Source organism: Prenolepis imparis, unplaced genomic scaffold, assembly GCF_030444845.1.
Source record: "Prenolepis imparis isolate NDT839.2.m4 unplaced genomic scaffold, iyPreImpa1.0 SCAF_1, whole genome shotgun sequence".
Lineage (NCBI taxonomy): Eukaryota > Metazoa > Arthropoda > Insecta > Hymenoptera > Formicidae > Prenolepis > Prenolepis imparis.
Window position 1 is genome coordinate 22233946 of NW_028141159.1, and position 16365 is coordinate 22250310.

Consider the following 16365-nt stretch of genomic DNA (forward strand, 5'->3'; position numbering starts at 1 on the left):
GAACTTGTATACAGTATATATGTATATTTACAGTTTGGATGAAATAATTACATTTTTTCATAATAATGAAAACTAGGAAGTGAAGAGAATATTCGTAAATAAATATATAATATTTTTTAATGTAATATTGCGAAACCGAGTTTATATATTATGTAAACACTTTTAAAATTTCAAATTATTTAATCAAAATTTTATATATATATTTCCTTTCAAAACGGTTCATCTATCCTTTAAAAATTAAATTAAAAGAAAAGATTATCTCTTCTTTTTTAAATTATTTATTTTCAAATGAATAAATTAAAGAGCAGATTCTATAATTACTTTTAATATAGAAATAAAAGCAATGCCAATATAAAATATAAATGGGTGAATATTTAATGATTTTAGACACAGAATACAACAATTATATAATTAAATCTATCAAAGTTACGATAATGAAATACAACTACAAATAAAGACAAAAATAAGTCTTTTACATATTTTGTAGGTTTTAAAAGATATTTTTATAATTAATTTAAGACTAAACAATTTATATAAAAAAAATTATTTGTGCCTAACAAAAAAGAAATATTTAGTTTTATTTCTTTTCAAGAAAATTTTTATTCAACTAATTCATTTTTCCTCTGCAGATCCATTTTATATCATGCGATTCAATTAAATTGCTTATTGAGACGGAGAGTTGAATTCAACTCCTTATTGTTCTTTCCTTTTACCTTGTTTATTTTTCTTTATTTTATCCTTAATTGATCAAAAAAATGTATATCAATAATATAAATAATTCGATATATGATTTTAAGTAGAGATTGAAATAATTTATGATTCGAAAGAGAATAAAAGAGAGACACACATTTGTCTATGATTAAAAAAAATATATGATTTAACCGTGTAAATAAAAATGTTATATATATCAATAAATTTAATTAATAAAATAAAATAATTTTGCATTATAAATTTTATTTGCATTCTAATATAAACGCATATTATGTGATCCAAATTTCCACACTTCTAAAAAAAAATCAAAATTGCGTCTTATAACATCTTTTTGCAACATGTAACTCTGACGATTTATAATAATCGTTCTCATTTTTTTTCCTCGAGGAATTTTACTTTTTCCGCGACACGCGCGTCCCATAAGACGCGAAATGAAGCAGCTGCTGCGCGCAGAGCGTGTGCGTGCACGTGCTCCATGCACGCACACGCGGGTTAGTTCGGCCACGGTCATCTCGAGACCTTCTTGTGCAGCCACCGCACTCATACAGACACAGACATATACACAGACACGCATGACACGCGATTCGCGAAGCGAATTACGCAACGGCGCAATTGCGTGTACCGCAACGTAACGATGAGTTCCACGATATAACGATCGGTCGCACGACTTGCCTTCTCTCCACGCATCAACTTTAATAGATACCTATCTCTCTTCTCTCTCGCCATTCATAAATCTGTCGAGAAAAACTAGAGCTTTTTGGGAATCAAATATTAAATGAATAAATTGATGTTTTAATTCAAAGTGCTGTAAATGTAATTTTAAACTCGCGTAATCTTATTTTCATATATTCGTAATACATAATTCTTTATTTTGATTAATTTTATATCGAATGAATTATTAGATGTAATTTAAAAATATAAATCGATAATTTATGAAAGTAATGACATTAATAATGTACCTATATATTAATTAATATAATATGAAACATTTCAAATTTATTCCTCGATAAATAACAAAATATCGAAATTAATCTTAATTCAAATAATAAATAAAATATGAAATTTATCGACGAAAAATATATTAGAATAATCCACATAAAATATAAAGATTAATATTTTTTTTATTATTTTCATTATTACTAGTTTGATAAATTATAAAAACTATCTTAAAATTCATAATTTTATATAATTAAATTAATTTTAAATAATTTCGATAAATATAATAATCAATAAAAATTACAATTCAAAAAAATTCTACTATTTACTCATAATCAATCTTCAAACATAAATAAACAATTTTTTATCTCGCATATGAATGAAATTTCGTAATTGTCAAAATACGTGTATATTGTATATATGTATATCGCAGTGTTATTTTCATGCTTAATCTTGTACTTGACGAAAAGACTTTGGGGCTTCGATGAAGCGATAAGCAGTCAAGTTGTCGAGTTAATACGTCGCCATCCATTTTACAAAAGCGATAACATGATAATTCTACGAACAGGGTCGGACTTGTGTTTCTTTTTTCTTTTGTTTTAACATTTGTATCATTTCCGAGAGCACGCGTGATACACGTTGCGGAAACATTCGGCACGAACGTGGCGCATTTGTTTATAAGAATTCGATAACAATTACTAGAATAGATACTGGAGAACGCGAAGATGCGATTCCTCTTTAATCGCAATGGTTTTTTTTTTCAAAGATAGATTTTTTTTCAGACAAAACGACGCCGCTTGAAAAGTGAACGCGTGTTATAAACGTCAACGAAACACACTATTGTTATCGAGAAGCTCTATCGAGCGTGGCGGAGTAACATTGCTGCGCGCAATCATGCGGTGGGCCCGAAGCGCGATTATCGATTTATCGGCGCGCACTTATCAGAGGGAGAGAGAGAGAGCGACTCGCAAAACGATCTCACGAAAACGATCGTGGCGAATGTTGTTGCTTGACGCTTACGTAATTTCGAGCGTAATATCGCTCTCGCGTTTTAACGAGATTGATGTATCGATGCGCCGTCCGGCGTTAATTAAACGTTCCTTCAATTCGACGGCGACGTCGAACCCCATCGGTTTCAAAAGCTCCGATATCGTTGAGGGGTTATAGGAAATTTACAGAAATTTCGGAAAATCGAGTTTTTTGTTTCTCTTTTTCGTTAATTTAAAATAAAAATTAATCTACAATTAGTTTCAAATCGAAATTCGATATATATATATATATATATATATATATATATATATCGCTATAGATCACATTATAAAGTTTACGTCGTAAAATTTTAAACGCGTTTTTCTTGAAATATTATTTTTCAAAATAATAATTGGAATAATTCAAACGCGATTTATCCAATTTAATTGAAAATTTTAAGTAATATTTTTAATGACATTTTTCCGCATCGGTGTCTTCTTCCGAATTAATATTTTTTCTCATATTATAAAAAGAAAAAACTTTTTCACAAAAATTTAATTCTTTTAGTTGTCTAGTTTTGTAAAAAAAGATAGTTTTTAAAAATTCTTTCCGTGAACCAAAAATGACAAGTTTAGAAATCAAATGTTTATTTTTTATTTTACAATTAGATAATTTATCGATGTCGAATCTTGGCCATACAATTGCAGCGATTATTAAGACGTTCTTCTATTTCATAAAAAGTATTGCAATTTTTTATTCTTAATAATATATATTTATTAATAAAAACATAATTTATTTGAATAATAATTTCACACAATTTATAAAAAGCAATCTATCTTTCGATTCGGTAGACTCCTATAACTCCTCAAGTTAACATCCATGTCGATTTACATTTCTATTACAGTTTAAAGTAAACTATGCGAATTAATTAAAAGCACCTGAAGAGAAATTTCTATTTACATATTTTTTCCGATCCGATATGGAAATATTTTAATAAAAAAAAATAATAAAATTAATTGTGAAAAAATTGGTGTCTCAATAAAATTAGGGAGAATCAGAAATCCTACTAAGGAGATAATACGAAGCGTGATGAAAAAATATTGCACACTTTTATACGATACGATGATGCTGATGACAGTATTAATTGTTACGCCAACGAGGCATGAGGTAAGAGAGAACCAAGTATCGAACGACGGTGCGGTAGCTAAAAAGGAAAGTTACTATTGGCATTTAATAAACGGCGCGTTTCTGCGCGATGCGTAACCATGTGTCACTTGACTCGCGCTAATAATCGATCGGCCGCCGATCGACCTTCGAACATTGAAATATTGCGCACAACGTACCTGCGACAGTCCAACGCGTCCAAGGTCCCCGCGATTAGTGGGTCACAGTGTTATACATTGCACGCCGTTTTAAATGAAGGCGACCGATTCGCCATGCGATTAAACGCGCGCCGAATCCAATTAACCGCGGCGAAATTAACGGATCCGAAATTAACTCGAAATTAACAGCCGCGGAATCGACAAGAGTACACTGAGAGAATTTTCTCTTAGAATTTACCCTGAAAATTATGGTAATCGTGGGACAATATGGTATGGAGAGAATTATATGAGAATTTCTCTGATTAATGTTGCAGTTTAATAAAATTAATGAAACATGTTTTGAATTTTATTGTGGTGGATATTATTATTTTTATATTATTATTTTTATTGGTAGATATTATTATTTTTATTGTGATAAATATTAATCAGAGAAATTGTCATAAAATTCTTTCCATATTGTCCCACGATTACCATGATTTTCAGGGTAAATTCTAAGAGAAAATTCTCTGTGTAAGAAATTTAATCGTATATAAATGAAAATAACAAAAAAAGTTGCCCACGTGTTTATGTCGAATATATTCTATTTAACCTGGCGATATAAAAGAGCGCGAGCATATTTAACTCACTTGTCCATCGTTCTTTGATAATTAGGATAAGGAAAAAACGCGAATTTTGTCAAGTTCAAATATGCAACATGTACAAAAGAACTTATAGTTAAGGAATTTTTAAGATTTCAAATCGAGAGAATTGTAAAAAAAAACTAAAATTATTAGATTTACTTTTTAATAATTATATATTATTTTACTTATATATTAATCAATAATTATTGTTTTATTACATGTATTAATTAATATACATAATATCAGAATTTGTGCGCGATTTGAATAAAATGTAGGAGTATTTGGAATAAACAAATTATTTTTGCAGAAACTTTCCATCCGTATGCGATCGAGAAAATAAGCGGATACGATAATTTCCAGCTTGAGTCCGATAACGCGGACTCGACCCAAATAAAATTGATTGACAAATTCTTATTGTGAGATTATTCGACGTTGTTATCGACGCGATAAAACCGGATTTATTTTGCGCGCGCACAAAAGAACGAGATTGAACTATCGTGGGGCATTTTAACGATCCGTTCTCGATTGAAGTTATATCGCGACATGTCGTAACGATTGGTCCCGCTCACAAAATACATGTATCTTTCCAATTCGACTTTTCGAGATGTCACGCAGATCTAATCAGCTTTCTCTGTACTAATTAGCGTTTAATTTATACACGCTATTAATTAAATTAACATCGACATGATGTAAATTATTTTACATAAATAGAAACATGTAATGATGTAAAAAAAAAATAATAAAAATAAAATTAAGATAGACGAAGTACATATTTAATTATATTTTAAGAAAAAAAGGGATTGTAATTAATGTGTCGTGTTTAGAAAATAACGACGGGTTCGCGTTTCCTCGCGCGCGCGTGACCTTGAGCCGGTGCATGTTCGCGATCATCCTGGCGATTATTTAACACGACGGCATATAATCGTCGACGTAACGACAGCATAATTTACGAACGTTAAGCTATAGCGTGCGACGCGATCTCTCTCCCCCGCCCTCTTCTCTCCCCACGATATCGACGTTGTCCTTGAATTTTTCCTTCCGGTCGTGTCATAAATTTTGACAGTAGGAAATAAGCTTGTGACGGCGCGCATTGTGGCTATTGTTCAGCGTCAACCGAAAGGAAATTATATTATTAGCCACGTGTTTCAGCAACATCGCGGTAAGTACACTACTGATAAAGCCAATTATTTTCCTATTAGACTCATTTTTCTTTCTTAAAAGAGAGAGGGGATGAAAGGAAGTCATACCTTTTCTTCAGATATATTAAACTCATTACAGTTTTTTCAAGAAAGAAACGACTAGAAAGGAACGACTCGTAGATATTGATCTTAATTGCAATAAAATATATGTATGTATTGTTTATTTGAAGAAAAATTGACAAACACAATAAAATAATGAAATAAAGAAAAATCATCCTTTTAATATGCTGTTATTTTATGCAGCCTAGGAAAAGTTCAGTTTGCATTAATTTTCATCTTAAAATAAAATATAACTAAAAAAACAGTTTCTTATTTTCTCGCGTTGTACCTATATGATGTATTTTTCTTAAACACCTGCTATACATATGTTCCGTTTCAGTAGCTGCAATATTTTCACGATATTTTTACGGAATGTAAAATTCCTATATGAAATAAGAATTATTGTACATTTGATTATTAAGTAGTCATGTTTTTAAAGTAAGATATATAATAAAGATAATGTATAAAATACTACATTTTCGAACAAAACTTAAATAAAAAATACTTTACTGAAAGAATCTTACATAATTGCACAGAATATCGCGATATGTGTGTGTATCTATGTGTATGTGTGTATGACAAATATTCATTTTCTTGCCAATGTCTCAACAAATTGGCTCGACTGCAATAAAGTCAATGTAGTGAGTAGATTTGCATACTGATTGAAAATAATAATTTGAATAATATTTCATTTAAATAAAATATTCATAATAGTATTATTAATAAAAAATTAAATTTTTGCAATAATAGATATTGTAATAATAAATATAAATACATAAAAAATATTTATTTAAAATGCAAATTGAAATACATTTAAAATTATTAATTAAAATAATGCCTCTCAAAGAAAAACATTAGAATATTTTTTATTTGGAATGGGTAGTATTTAAAGTTTTTAAAAACTTGCACTGGTTATACATTTTTCAAATATTACTCTTACAATTAGTATTACTTCAAGTATTATTTTACATATTATGTAATAAGAAAAGTAATTAGAAAAGTGACAAAACAAATATGCACTTGCCATTTATCAAAAAATAAATTTACAAAAATAACTAATATAATTTAATAAAATATCGAACAAAAGATTTAAGAGAGAAATAAATAGAGTAAGTATATAAATTTGTGAAAATAGAGAATTTACGAATATTTTATTGTCCATGTAATGATGAAAATTAATTACTTTAAGCTTTTAACGAGACAAAGATCTACTTATAAAATCAATCAAATATTTCAGATAAAATTTTAATTAATATTAATACAACAATAATATTAAAACAACAATTAATTAATACAACAGAATTACTTTTTTAATTATTTATATCTTTCGTGTCTGTGTTGTGTTTGCGGAAAAAAAAAAAAAATAGCATTAAATTTTAAATATTTGAAAAGAGCTAAATATTTATATTTTCCACTTCTATAGAATACTTATTGTGCTTGAAAAAAAAACTCTTGTATCTGAAACAATATATGCCATCTAAAATTTACGATGTCACCTGCTTTACAAGAAGCGACGAGGCCTTTTTCCAGCCGTAGTGGAATAATACCGGCAGTGCTCAGTCAAAGCCGCTCGCGATATGTAATAAAGTGCAGCGCGATAGAAACGGTTGAATGGCAGTGGAATATTACTAGACATAGGCTAGAGCCTATTATGTGTGGTCCACATAATAGAACGCGGTATCTTAATTCGGTGTAACGACATATCTTTTATTATGAATTTTCCTCGCGACGACGCGTTTCTGCAATTACCTGTCGCGATTATTTATAGACGCAATAAATTTCCGAGAGGAGACTTGCCTATATAAAATCGCCTCTTATAACGACGCTCTTAATTAATTCTTTACGGCGTAGCTCTCGTTTCATTGAAGAGAGTCCGCGACGTACGATAACTAATTATTACATAATCGTCGAAGCTATAAAGAAAAAAAAATTTTCCCGTGTGCTACTCATATCATTTGCACATCGATATTATATTTTTGTCCACACAGAGCGAATTTTCTCTTAGAATTTACCCTGAAAATCATGGTAATCGTGGGTCAATATGGTATGGAAAGAATTTTGAGAATTTCTCTGATTAATATCACAATAAAAAATATTAATGTCTATCACAATAAAATATAAAACATGTTTGATTAATTTTACTATGCAGTTTAGTTTAATCAGAGAAATTCTTTCCATACCATATTGTCCCACGATTACCATGATTTTCAGGGTAAATTCTAAGAGAAAATTCTCTCAGTGCATATATACATATAATAATATTACGAGAGTATCTAATCTTCTCCTCGAGATATTTTTTAATGATCGTCCTCGCTATTTTTAATCGACTTAGTTTGTACGTCGACAAGGTCGAACGTAATTAGAGATAAAGGTATTGATGACAGACGACGTGGCGCTACTTTGTCGTATGCCAGAGAGCATAGCGGTATTTCTTGGCTGGAAATAGCGCCACTCTAACACACATTCAGTGATATTTTACCTCTCACGTAGATACGACATTAATCTTAAATAAAATTTCCGAAGAGTGTCTCAAGGTTTACAATTCACATGTTAATACATGAAATTCGGAAAAAAATAAACCGGTATCCCTCTTCCTCCCCGATTGACGGATGATCCAGAGTCCAGAATACTTTATCCGATGTCAATGAGATTAATCCGCGGCGTCGATCGATTCGAAAGGGGAATTAATGGATCTGTCGTCGCGTTGTGTAAACAAATTTTTCATCAAACCGGCGCTAAGAGAGACGCGCGGACTCTCCGAAAATATTCCGGCGCCGAAAAATGCGCGACAAAGCCAAACGTCGATTCGCGATTGGTCAATCGAACATATTGTCGAGATGAAAGAAGAAAAAGAAGAAGGATGAGAAAGAAGAGGTGGTAGAAGAAGCAGAAGATCGATCGTCCGGAGGGAGAGCCGCTGCCAAAAGCAGCGATGTCGCAATTCGCCGCGTTCTTTTATGCCCTGCCAGCTCACACGCGGCCTCCTCTCGTCGCCGTTTTAATTTAAGACCACCCCTTCAAATGTCACGAATAACGCATTCCGTTCCGCGCCGACTCGCCGCGAGATTGAAAACAGTGGATGCGTCTGCGCCGATATTCCTCTCGCGCGACAGTTATTTCACTCCCACCCCTCGTCTCTACCCCCGTCAAAAACACTAACAAAACCCAGATTTCGCTAATTCGTTTTTGATGACGATGCTTTCGGCAACACATGTTCCTCCTCTCGGTTCTATCCTTCAGCCATTAGTGACGATTTATAGCAATCGATCTGTCACTTGCGTCGCATAAGCGCGAAAAAAAATATATTTAATACACAGGGTGTATCTAAATAAATGCGAAAAATTTTAGAAGATGATTCGAAAATTAAGGGGGGTTTCTTATATAAACATATATACTCTTATTCGCGTTAAAAAGTTCTGATAAAAAATTAAATAGGGGTTGTTAGTTTCATCCCCTTAATATAACGATACAGGAAGATCAAAAAAATATTAATAAACATCCTTTTTATTAGTGGAAAATATCCACCAAGTTTCATTTATTTAATTTGTCTGAAATTTGAGAGAGAAAAAAATAAAAACTTAATTTTTACCTCCCTCTTTAGAAAAGTGTAACTCCTCAATGAGGGATATAAGAGTATATGTTTATATAAGAAACCCTATTAATTTTCGACAAAGAATCATCTTCTAAAATTTTTCGCACTTATTTAGATACACCCTGTATATTTATATTTAATTATTTAACTTTTACACAATACATATTAATTATATTAATTTATATATTAATATAATTTTATATATTAATTTATATATTAATTATATTTAATTGTTATTAATTATTAATATATATTTGATAATTTTAATATTAATGCAAGAGACCATTAAAGGATTAGACATCAACGTTTATTATAAAATATTCCATCATGGAAAACGTATCCTTGTTGAACTAATGAGCGAGAAGTAATGAAGAATCGTCACTGGTTGGTATATCGTGCTCGAAGCAACGATATACCCCCGATTCTGCCGTTTTAGCAGGCTTAAAAGAGACTCCTAGTAATCTCCGACCTTTAACGAGAACGCGAGATCTCAGAGATTCGTGCCAATCCCTTTTAATCGTGTTTACGAGCCTTTGCGCGACACAAAGATGCAATTTCCAGTTTACGAGCGACGAGAACTTGTAGGACCCCGCTAGGTAACCTTGTCGTCTTGCTACGAGTTGATGAAATTTATTATAACTGAGCGAATTAGAGCGATGTATAAGTACGACACATTTTTCTATCTTTAAGACGTGTATATATGTGTACTTCTGCGAAAGTCGATAGACTGACAGGATGCGCATGACGCAGTCGAAGTAACTTTATCTTTGGAAAGTTTATCTTGACAATCGCGTCACATTGTATACTAAATATATATGTAGATGACACACCGTAATAAACGCAGAATTACGACAGAGATAATTTTAATATACAACAAAAAATATTTTTTTTTAGACACAAGAAAATGAGTAATCACTTTTCGTAATTCTTTTGATGTTGAATAATGATTTCGACCTCCAAATTGTTCTCCATTATAACAATGTTGAGAAATTTGAAAAAAACGCAATTTTTATGTATTTTATCGTGTTATATCTGTGTCATGTTGGAGAAGTTTTTTTTTCAATCATGAAATTAAGTATATTGTTAAATTTTCAGTTTAAAAAAAAAATTCGTTGTGTCGATTAATAAGATATTCATAATTAAAAATATAGAAAATGACTGCGAATTAAATCGGGATTTATAAAATAATTATAAAATTTATAAAATAATTTTTAAATAACTACGAAAAATAATTATCCTCTTCCTTGTGTTTTTTTTTCTCAAATATTAAAAACCATGTGTTATTTACGTTTATAAAAATTTATAACGCGATGTCGTCCCCCATCGTCTCGTCTCGCTGATTAATTAACTCGTCGCGCAGACACGACAACAAGCGTTCACGGCTACGATGGCGGCTATCTTTAGAATCGGTGAACAAAGCCAAAACATATTCGATCCAGAAATGTCGATTAAATTCATCGGCCCGCATTTCCGCGCGTTTCTCATTCGCGAAGATGAGTCGCGTAATCGTGACGAAACCGCGCCGACTGCACACACCCGTCGCCGACCCACATTTATAAATAGAGAGGTCTCATCTCTCCGACGAGAGAGGCGAAGGTGTGTGCCGTGTGTCACCCCAGAAATATCACCGACCGTACGAGTAACCGGCGAGTGCCAGCGAGTGAATGAGACCTCGCGAATCATTTTTTCCATGATATATTTGCAACGTAATAGAGAAAAGTCGTACAACACCGTAAAAAAGTTTATTTAAAATTTAATTTTCGTCAATTATTAATTTAGATTAAATTAAATGAGATTTAGATTAAATTAATCAATTTAATTTAATTTAGATTATATACATATATATAATAAGCTTTATGATAGGTTATTAATTTTATTAACCTTATTATTAATATATAATATATATATTATTATAACGTTAATAAAATTAATAATATATATGTTGTTAATTTTATTAACAAAATTAGCATTAATTTTATTAATAAAATTAGCATTAATAAAATTAACGTTAATAAAATTAATAATAAATAGCGTTATATAATAAAATTAATAACTTATCATCAAGGTTTTATTTAATTTAATTTAATCTAAATTAAATCCAATTAATTAATTTAAACTAAATCTCATTTAATTTAATCTAAATTAATAATTAAAAAACTTATGTAATTTTTTAAAATAAATTTTATATCGTGTCCTTTCTTCCCGTGAAATGGATCGAAGCGGTCAGCCGGCGAGTTTGGATGCGAAATCTGCAGAGCGAGAATCTCTTCCTCTTGTGATATCGGACTTTAACTATGTAGCGCGAGAGTAACTATGTGTGTAACGAAATGCATAATGCTTCTGTTGTCCTTGGCTATGCCATGTCGATTGTGTAACGAGGGAAAAGGTCGAGCTCGTAATCGTGAGCGTAAAAATCCGAAAATAAATTTGACAAATAAGAATAGATATTTACAATTATTTTAAATATCGCAGAAATATTAGAGATCCTTAAAAAATTTAAGAAAAATATTGTCTCAAATATCAAAGATTAAATATTTCTACATTTGAAAAAAAATAATAAAAAATTTTAGAATCTAAAAATATAACATTTTCAAAATATGATGTAGATTTAGCGTTAGACACGTCTGATGGATTAATCAGATCTTGAAAAAAGTGTATAAAAATTTCGTCCGCTGTCATTTTTATTTTCTCTCATAATAATGGACAATAAAATATAAAAATATATTTTTTGTTTATATTTTATTTTCTAATTTTTATTTCGTTGCTTTGTGCGAAACAACTCGCGAGAATCCCCTGGAAGAATCGCCGGAGATTCTTCCACTTTTCTTCGTCCCATAATAAAGGCGAACGCGCGTGCCAGCTTAAGGAAGGGGGAGGACACTTTGGCGTTGGCGCAAAGGAATGTTGGCCGCTAGGGCGATTTATCGTCGCATCGAGGGGACATTAAAGATCGTTGCTTGGCGATAGATGAAATTTAAATCAACTTGATGTGATGTAACGATCGAGACCGCGGGCCGTTCATAGTAGATTGGGAAGAACGACCTCGTCATATTATTAGAGGCATTATTATATATCGCTCTGTTACGTGGCCAAGTATATATGTATATACATATTGTACATGTGTATTTTTCTCTCTCTCTCTTTCTCACACTGTAAACGCTCCAAGTTATTGCTAATGGACGAAGCATTAAGTCACACGCGTGTTTTACGCGATCAGCTGATTTGTGAGTAGCCGAACAAAGAATCCACCGGACGAAATAATAAATAAGGACAATTTTTTTCGAAAACGCAAATATATAGTCTTCGAAATAATATATATACTTTACATTTTGATTTGTATAGTCCCTCGAGCATAAATAAAAAAATCTATTTTAGATTTCTGATATGGATTTCGTCGCTGTCTTACTTAGAGGATATTTGACGTTGCGAATGTTACAACGGCGTTTATGGACTTCTTTCCTCGAGCCTTGAATTCTTATAGCTCCCGAAATAGCTATTGAACTTTTTGCGGTAGTAAAGATTACGTATCGAGAGAGAATAATCGAATTGAACAATAACTCTCTCGCGAGTATATTATACACGTTCCGAAAAGTCAATGCGTATTAATCAATTAAGGAGGCGGACTTGAGAAAGATTACGCGCGGAAAAAATAGCGTGAAATCGCAATTCTTCTCTTTGACTCGTTTCACCGATCTTTTTATCGGACGAATGCTCATTTTCGATTAATAATACGAACTCGAAGAATATCAGAAACTGGGATCTTCGAAATCGATGCACTCGTCGAGATAAACTCGCTTTATTATGTGCTGTCCGAAATAGATTTAGACGCCGAAACACGAGGAGATTCGATTCTCTATAACTGGCCTACCATCTCGCGACTTTGTTTTTCACCCTTTGTCCTTGTCTTCAGAGATCGTCCCATCCCCCGCGATTGTCTGCCGATTTCGTGAAAACTTTACGCGGCCCAGGATTTAACGTGAAAGTGAAAAATATCCATCTGGAAGTCGGCCAGTGAGACTATTTCCAGAACGAGTGGCGTAAATAGCGTTGTTGTGGCGAACAAATGCTCCTTGTGGCCCTCGTGCAAAGCGAGAAATTACAATCTGCGAGATACCAGGATGACAATACTCGGAAAAGAATGGAAAGTGTATCTTTGGATAGAAATCTACTGATTTTGCGTGCAAATACTGATATGTGTGTACGTCCCTTCTTTCCACCTCGATTGTAATTTACATGCGGAAAATGCGGTAATTAATTTACAATAATACATTCACAATATATTTCGAATTAAATCGGAATTTAAATTTAAATTCAAATTGCAATTTGACAATCAGGTTATTCGTTTAATAAATTCATGAATTTTCGAGCGTATAAATTTAAATTAAAATCAATGCGATTAATGTAAATTTTCAAATTTGACAAATTTATGGTTTATCTCGCGCGACCTATCGCGCAAGATGCGGAATACGCATATATGTATATAATCGCGGACATGCGGTTAAAACGTCGTACTTTTGCCACTGATAAGCGCGTATGATCGAGCTCATAAACGCTTATCAACAGAATATCGAGTTGGTTAAGTGAATTTGGGGTAGACCAAGATCTCTCATTTCTTTCTCTCTCAATGACAAGATCCCGAGAGCGATTTGAACGCTTTTATCGATATCGCGACATCACTGCGTTCTACTTGACAATTACGTTTCATTTTCGTAATTACGACTGGGAGGAACCTTATCAATATATCGTGCTTTTTTTTTCTCCTCCTTTTTTTGCGACGCGAAAAAATTCGCGAGAAACGCCGTTTATCTCGCCGAGATTCAGATAGCCGGTTCCGAGAAAAGATCACGAAAAGATAACGCCCACATGCATCGTATCATTATGATCTGCCTGGGATTTACATAACGCCCCCTCCCCCCTCCTACCAGATAAATCCGCACTGACGCGAATAATTAGTCGAGCGCTAATGAGCATGGCACGCCAAAAGGTTAATCGCGAGGCTTTTGAGCGAGGTCGAGTATCTTTCGTTATCTCGGTAGGAAGACACGCGTCGCGTGTCATCTGTGAAAGCTCAATCGAACGGAGTCCTACACGCACACATATATAGATATGTAACATACATATACACGCGGCTCGTTTCATTAGGAAAGGAAAGTTACCTTATTGTTCGCTACTGGAGCTCTGCCTCTGTCCTCTAAATCCTTGAGTTTCGTCCTTCAACTGCAAGCAAAATGGAGAAACACTTTTGTTATATATTTGGTGTCGAATATATTAAAGGGGAGGAGATCATAAGAGGGTCCGAAAAATCGATTTTTTAATTTTTATACTCTTTTTAATATGTATATTTTTTTTCTTTTAACTTATTAATTATTTAAAAATTATTTTTTTTGCTTTGTCAATAATTATTTGTGTAAAGTTATTAATTTTGGAGTGCGTTGGCTAAATATATAATTTTATTATCTTTAATTATTATGTAGGTATTATATAAAAGAAAAAGTTCTAGAAAAGAAGTTTTAGTCAAGCACATTTCGTAAAGATAAAAAGAAGAGAAGATTGAAACCTAAAAATAGGTATGAAATGAAGGAAGAAAAAAATGAATGCTTTTTCTAGCACAGAAGGTGCATTAGAAAATTATGTGCAAAATTTTAAAGCTCTCGTATAAAAGTTGTATTAAAACCTATTCGATCCATCTACGAGGATTTCAGAGATAATTTATTACATTATGCAAGTGATTCACACAAAATAATAATGAGAGTTTCAAAGCGTAATTTAGAAAGCTCCAAAAATTATGCAAAGTAGTACAAATTGTACAAGGCACATGTTTTTTTAATGAAGATAGATCATTATTACAAATTATGCAAATGCAAACTATAGAAATTGCTGAAGAGAAATGCACAATAAACATCGAAGATAAACACCAAATAGTCAAGGCTAAGTGCATCGCATAAGAAGCGACGAAGGCAACATTGCGTCGTAAACAAATCAGAATTGACAAGTTAAAAGCTTCATCGTCTGCGGAAAGCTTATTATATGACCCTGAAATAGATTTCATGTAATCAAAGAAATTCATTCTATAATGATTCAAAATACTTGAAACTTTAATATATTCAAAAAACAGTAACAAGTGTATCTCATTAAAATAAATAAATTCACTTCATTCTTTTTTCTAATTACTTATTCCACATGAAATTATGCAGTCTTTATCAGAGATATTTTTTAGAGCTGTAATGCGTTTTTTTAACAGTTAAAAAAACGAACAATTTTTTGACGAAAAATTACATCTTTAAATTTAGAAGTCCGTCAAAATGGAGAACTTTTAAAATCGGCTATTAAAATTAAAATTTTTACTAATATACCTGTAAGATATTGGTCAAAATCCTTTTTTGATCTTTTTGATCCTTTTGGATGTGTGTGTATGTTCCTTATTAAACTATATATACATATCGACATTGTTAAGCTGACGAATCAGTTGTTTTTACCGTGCGGCGGAAATATAAACCGCGGTGCCGCTAAATAAAAAGAAACTATAATTATGACTTTACGCTTCACCGAATAATAACGAAACGCCCTATAAATCGAGAGGTTTAATCTTCATCCATTATCGACAAACTCGCAAAGTTTTTGTTTCATTTCGTTCGACCAATTTCAAATACACGTCAGATTCTCGCGAATGCGACGAAGCGAGAAACGAAAACCGGCACATTTGCGCCTTGCGCAAAAAAGAATTGCAATAAAATCGCAAATTGTCGTAATAGTATGCAAAACCGTCATAAAGCCTATATCGAGCTAAATGTCAGAAAAAATCGTTTCAAAAGAATCATTCCGCGTAATAAAGAAACGAGGCAAAAAAATTGCATTTGGCGAGATCAACGTAGACTCATAATTGCATAGTGACCGTGAACCAAGAGCAAAGTCTTGGCTAGTCAAGGTTCACAGGTCAAAGTTCATCGCGGGCGATGCTTGCGTAGTCTGTTAATGTG

At 32.2% G+C, this 16365-nt stretch overlaps 1 protein-coding gene across 1 annotated transcript in view; it reads right to left on the minus strand.

Annotated features, from left to right (window-relative positions):
• Positions 1 to 16365, minus strand: part of LOC145936189 (uncharacterized) — a 103580-nt gene that overhangs the window by 67832 nt on the left and 19383 nt on the right. The window contains exon 2 of the mRNA XM_083038124.1: positions 14545 to 14605. The gene's annotated coding sequence lies outside the window, so the exon portion shown is untranslated. The remainder of the gene's footprint in view (positions 1 to 14544; positions 14606 to 16365) is intronic.